The following is a 6000-nucleotide window of genomic DNA, read 5'->3' as shown; positions in this document are numbered from 1 at the left end:
ATTAACTAGAAGAGATTGGTTAATGCTACTACACTCTCGGTTGATGCTATTGCCAATTGAATTGCTTGGTTGAGATTTGATTATGGTTTCAGTTGAGCATGAAGTCTTGATGCTTAGATGTAATATTTCCTTTAACAGTTGCAATTTGAGTTTTATAAATGCATCCTTTTACTCTTGTATCAAAGGTTTATACTTCATTTTAAGAAACATTATTCTCTAGATTGATAACATGCACATATTGTGTACACTCTTGGAATAAAAGGACTTTCCCAGGTTAATGATTAATGTGAGGTAATTAGGAGTTTTAAAAGACCCTCTTAGCACCCAACATTTTGGCACCTTTGCAGGGCAGAGTGTCGCCATTTTACAAAGAGTGATGTACATCTGATAATTACTGTTGAGAAAGAATTGGGTATTGAAAACAGAAGGTAAGAACCTATGTAACGAGCAAGTAAAGTGCTTGCTCCTCTGCCCACTTTTCAGCACAATTACAGAAAAGTGAAGTAGGTGTTTGATGTTTGTCTGCTGAGAGAGAATTGGGTATTAAAAACGGAAGGTAAGAACCTACATATGGAGCAAGTAAAATGCCTACTCCCCCACTCGCTTTCCAGAAGAAAAGACCAGAAAATAATACAATCCCACACCCCAAACCTGAAAAGTCTAAGGGACCGGTGACCCTTAGACGATCAAATTTTATCGAAGACATCTTAAGAAAAGATGAATCTTAGTCATCAGTAGGTCCACGAACCGTTGCTTCTAGACAACCTACTATCTCCCTTCGGGCCACAGGCTCACCATCTGTAGTCTACACTGAGGTCCACAGTAAAACTGAAGGGACTGAATAGAGTTTTCAAGATATTGAAAATTCACGATCAATTCCCTCACAAGAAGGGAATTCTTGCAACATCCGTGAAGGATAAGGAGAAACAGAGGAATCAGAGGAACCAAGATCTCCTGAGGTAGTAATTGAGCAAAGAACATGCAGTGTCCTAGATCAAGGGAGTGCTGTTAGGATCATTCCCACCTCTTCTAGACATCCTAGGGACAACTCTCCAGCTTTAGAGATCCCAGAAGGGTACTGGCATATCTTTGATCCAATGGCCAATAATCCATAAACACCCCAAACCTCTACATTATAGTATTCTATGGTTGACACGGTTGTCAATGCCCCCATGAAAGATATCCCTCTACAAAATATTCCCACCTTTCATGGACTCACTTCAGAAGATTCAGATGCATTCTTGTTTGAATTCGACGTCCTATGTCGGGGTTATGATTACACCACCGACCCCCAGAAACTGAAGCTGTTTCCCTCCACTTTAAAGGGAGCAGCCCTGCATTGGTTTATGGGACTGGGTGGAGGCACCATCAATGATTGGGACCAAATGAAAACTGCCTTCCTTAAAAAATATCAATATTATCGCAGATCTTGAGAACAAAAAGACGAGATATTCCAAATGGTAGCAAGGCCTAGTGAAACTTTGGAAGAGTATGTGGAGCATTTCCAATATAACCTTCAAAGGTCTCCCTATGCAAATATGCCTGATAATGTGCTAAAAACCATGATGATTAAGGGGATGAAAGACCAGTGGATAGAGACACTAAATATCATGGGTAAAGGTGATATCTATCAAGAAGACTATGCTAACATTATTGATTTGTGTATCAGGTGCTCGAGGGGTAGTACAAGATTGAAACCAGCTGAACGTGATACGATCACCAGGGACAACAAAATCTCTAGCGGAAGCATTACTCGTACTGAAATTGGCAACCTGATAGAAGATTTCAAAATGGATATCCTGGGAACCTTGACAACATAATTAGACATCATGCAAGCCAAGCAGAAGCAAGTTGAAGTAGAACAGAACCTGGTTATTTTTTTCCCTCGATGCAGGAAGAAACATAGTCATAAAGAATGCCCACTAGATATGGTACAGACCTGTGCCATATGCACTAAAGAACATGCCACAAAAATTGCCCATCGCTCCCAGGATTAAAAGCGGTCTTCAAGGAGGCAGAGGAAGAAGCGGAACTAGTCTACCTGTTAAACTAGCATTGCCAATGGAAAGCATGGCAAACAGGTATGCCTGCTGACCCATCTTCATTCTTTCAGCCTTCACAATATAATTTTCAGCAATACACAGGAGCTACATGGCAGAACCAGCCGCCTTTTCCTAATTGGTCACCACAAGAATTTTCTATGCCACCTTGGTCCAATCAGTCAAATCCGAACAATAGTTGGCCAAATTCCTCTTACTTTCCATCATTCTGGCAGAACAATCCATATCCATCTCAATGGTCCCCCTCCACTTCACAAAACCAAAACTGGCAATCAAGCTAGCAAAGACCTACGAACCAGCCAGTAGGGACAATCCCCCTGCCTCAACCTACGCTACCAGCACCTTACACATTGCAGCAGAATCCTCAACCCAATCTACGACCGCAACTCCTAGCCCAACCCAACCCAAATCCTAACAACAGACCAGTCCAGTCAGTACAAATTATTGAAGGTCTGGATTCGGAAACTAAGTTGAGAGAATGTAATGAACTCAAATTGAGGTCTGGACGAATAATCGCGCCAGAGAATGATAAAAATATACAATTCGAAGAACCACTACCTGTAGAACAAACACCTCAAAGGGAGAATACAATCAAACAGAAAAGCCATGAACAAAATATTACCTCTTCTTCGCCATTCCTAGAAAGATTGATTATACCTCACCCAATTGAATATCCCGACTTCAATCTCCTAGGAGAATTAAAAAATATTTGAGTAAAAATACCCTTCCTCCAGGCTATTCAGAACATTCCAATCTATGCAAAAACCATTAAGGAATTGTGTACCAAAAAGCCTACAAGGAAAATAAAGGTAACACCAACTATCCACGTAGTCAGAACTCTGTCTGATTTATTATTAGGAAGAGAGATACCAGTGAAATATAAAGACCCAGGAAACCCTATTGTCACAGTTAAAATAAATGGATGCTCCTTTCCCAATGCGTTAGTTGATCTAGGGGCAGCCATTAATATTCTCACAATAACAACCTATCAGAGACTTGGCATCATAGCCTTAGATACAACTACAACCTTGCTGCTGATCGTTCAGTTATTAAACCAGAAGGGACATTACAGGATGTAATGGTGTTTGTAGATTCTTGGGAGTACTCAACAGATTTCTTGATTGTTAATCCTAGAAACCAACTAGATGGAAATCCTCTAATATTAGGAAGACCTTGGCTAGCAACCGCAGATGCTTATATAAGATGTTGAATAGCCAGTATGACTATAGCCAGAGGAAATAATGTGAAGACCCTAGCTTTATACCCTCTGTCTCAGCCAAGCCTAACCATAATAAAAACTAGGAAGCAACCTGTAACATATTTAACTGAAAATATTTGATCACCACTAACTGTAATAGATGCTCTTGAATTTAAGAATCAAACAGAAGATGATATTATTAACACTTACATTAATCACCCAGCTGTCGTATCTAATCTAAAATGTCACATGATTGAAGCAGCCCTTGATAATGAAATTGAAGAATATCCTTTAAAATATATCAATGACCAAACAATACCAACAACAACTGTCTATAATAGCAAACCCATTGAAATTGAGCCAGGGAAAGTCCTTAACATTAACAAAAACTTGAGTGATGACCAACAACAGAAGCTTATTCAAATCCTTAGGAAATATAAAGGGGCTTTCGCTTGGGATTACCCAGATATGAAAGGGATTGACCCCCAATTATGTATGCACCACATCTACACTGAAAAAGATGCGAGACCCATTCGACAACCTCAATGAAGATTAAACCCTCACCTAAAGGATGTTGTTAAAGACGAACTACAGAAACTGTTAGATGTAAATTTCATCTATCCTATATCTGATAGTAAATGGGTTTCTCCATTAGTTGTGGTTCCTAAAAAGAATGGGAAATGGCATATATGTGTTGATTACAGAGAGCTTAACAAAGCAACGCAAAAAGATCATTTTCCCCTTCCATTTATCGACCAGGTTCTAGACACATTGGCAGGTAAAAAATTCTTCTCTTTCCTAGACAACTTCAGTGGCTACAACCAAATCCAAATTGCCCCTGAAGACCAAGATAAGACTACCTTCACCTGCCCCTGGGGGACGTTTGCTTACAGGGTATTACCTTTCGGACTATGCAATGCACCTGCTACATTCCAGAGAGCCATACTCAGTATTTTTGCAGACTTGATAAACGAGGGATTAGAGGTGTACATGGATGATTTTACACCCTATGGAGATGACTTCAAGTAGGCATTATAGACATTGGAGAAAGTCCTAGAAAGATGAATTACTACTAGGCTCTGCTTGAGCCACCAGAAATGCCACATGATGATGACCAAAGGCCTAATCCTAGGTCATTACATCTCAGCAGTTGGAATTCAGGTAGATCCAACAAAAATTCAAGTAATCCTCTTACTACCTACCCCCTGCACTCAGACAGAGGTACATAGTTTTTTGGGATTTTCTGGATATTATTGGAGATTTATAAAAAACTTCTCCCAAATTGCTGCACCATTATATGCTTTGACAAGAAATATCAATTTTATATGGACTGACAATTGTGACATTTCCTTTGCAGAATTAAAACGACTAGTATTTACAGCACCAGTACTATGGGGCCTGAACTGGGATTTACCATTCCAAATTTCATCTGATGCATAAGATACAACCATTGGAGCAGTTCTCGGCCAAGAAGAAGACACGAAACCCTATGCGATATACTACATCAACAAAAATTTAACTCTTGTTGAGTTGAATTACACAGTGATCGAGAAAGAGTTTCTAGCTATAATCTATGCTATTAACAAATTCAGACACTATATAACAAGATACCTTGTGGTCCTATATACTAATCACTCTGCTATCAAATATTTAGCTAATAAACCTATTACGAATGGAAGAGTGACACGATGGTTAATCCTTTTGCAGGAATTTGACATAACGATCAAGGATCGACCAGGAAAGGAAAATCTAGTGGCAGACTTCCTCTCATGTGTGCCAAGAACAGACGACACAATGGTGGTAGAAGACCAGTTCCCCGATGAGCACCTGTTTGCTGTGACCGTGAAAACACCATGGTACGCAGATGTCGCGAATTACTTAGCAGTGGGAAAACTACCCAAACACCTGACGCCCAGAGAAAGAAAATTAATAGTGCAATGCAACACTCAGTTCTCCTGGATCGGAGGATACCTCTTTCACACAGGAGTCGATATGCATATCCGTAGGTGTATTAGGGAAGACGAAATCTACGATATCCTAAAAGCCTGCCATGATGGACCTTGTGGTGGACACATTGCAGAACGCAAGATTGGACATAAAATCTTACAGATGGGCTATTATTGGCCCACCATTTTTAGGGAAGCCAAGAAATTTGTCCAGGCATGCGACAATTGCTAAAGAATGGGTTGCCCTGGCCAGTCTGATGAGATGCCCCTACATCCACAGTTACTCTTCGAACCTTTTGAATGATGGGCGTTAGATTTCATTGGCCCAATAAATCCATCATCTAATAAAAAGTCATATATACTGGTTGCAACGGAATACGTGACTAAATGGGTGGAGGCAGTAGCATTACCAAGAGCAACAGAGGACACAGTAATCAAATTTCTTTTCGAAATTTTCGTGCGGTATGGCTTTCCCAGAGAAATAATTACGGATGGAGGGCCATAATTTGTAGTCCATAAGATTGCTGCTACACTAAAATATCATCACATTTTGCACAGAATCACATCTCCATACCACCTGCAGGGAAATGGCCAAGTAGAAAGTACCAATAAAGTAATCGAGGCCATTCTAACGAAGACAGTCACCTCGCATAGACGCGACTAGGCTACCCAATTGCCAGAAGCCCTGTGGGAATATCACACAACTTAGAGGAATACCATAGGATACTCCCCATATGAGTTGGTATTTGGTAAGGAACCTATCTTCCCCATAGAATTTGAAATTCAGACATTCAGG

The sequence above is a fragment of the Pinus tabuliformis genome, chromosome 6 (assembly GCF_031772625.1).
Source record: "Pinus tabuliformis cultivar Carrire ecotype Pingquan chromosome 6, CPIR1, whole genome shotgun sequence".
Classification (NCBI taxonomy): domain Eukaryota; kingdom Viridiplantae; phylum Streptophyta; class Pinopsida; order Pinales; family Pinaceae; genus Pinus; species Pinus tabuliformis.
Note: the sequence above shows the minus strand (reverse complement) of the source record.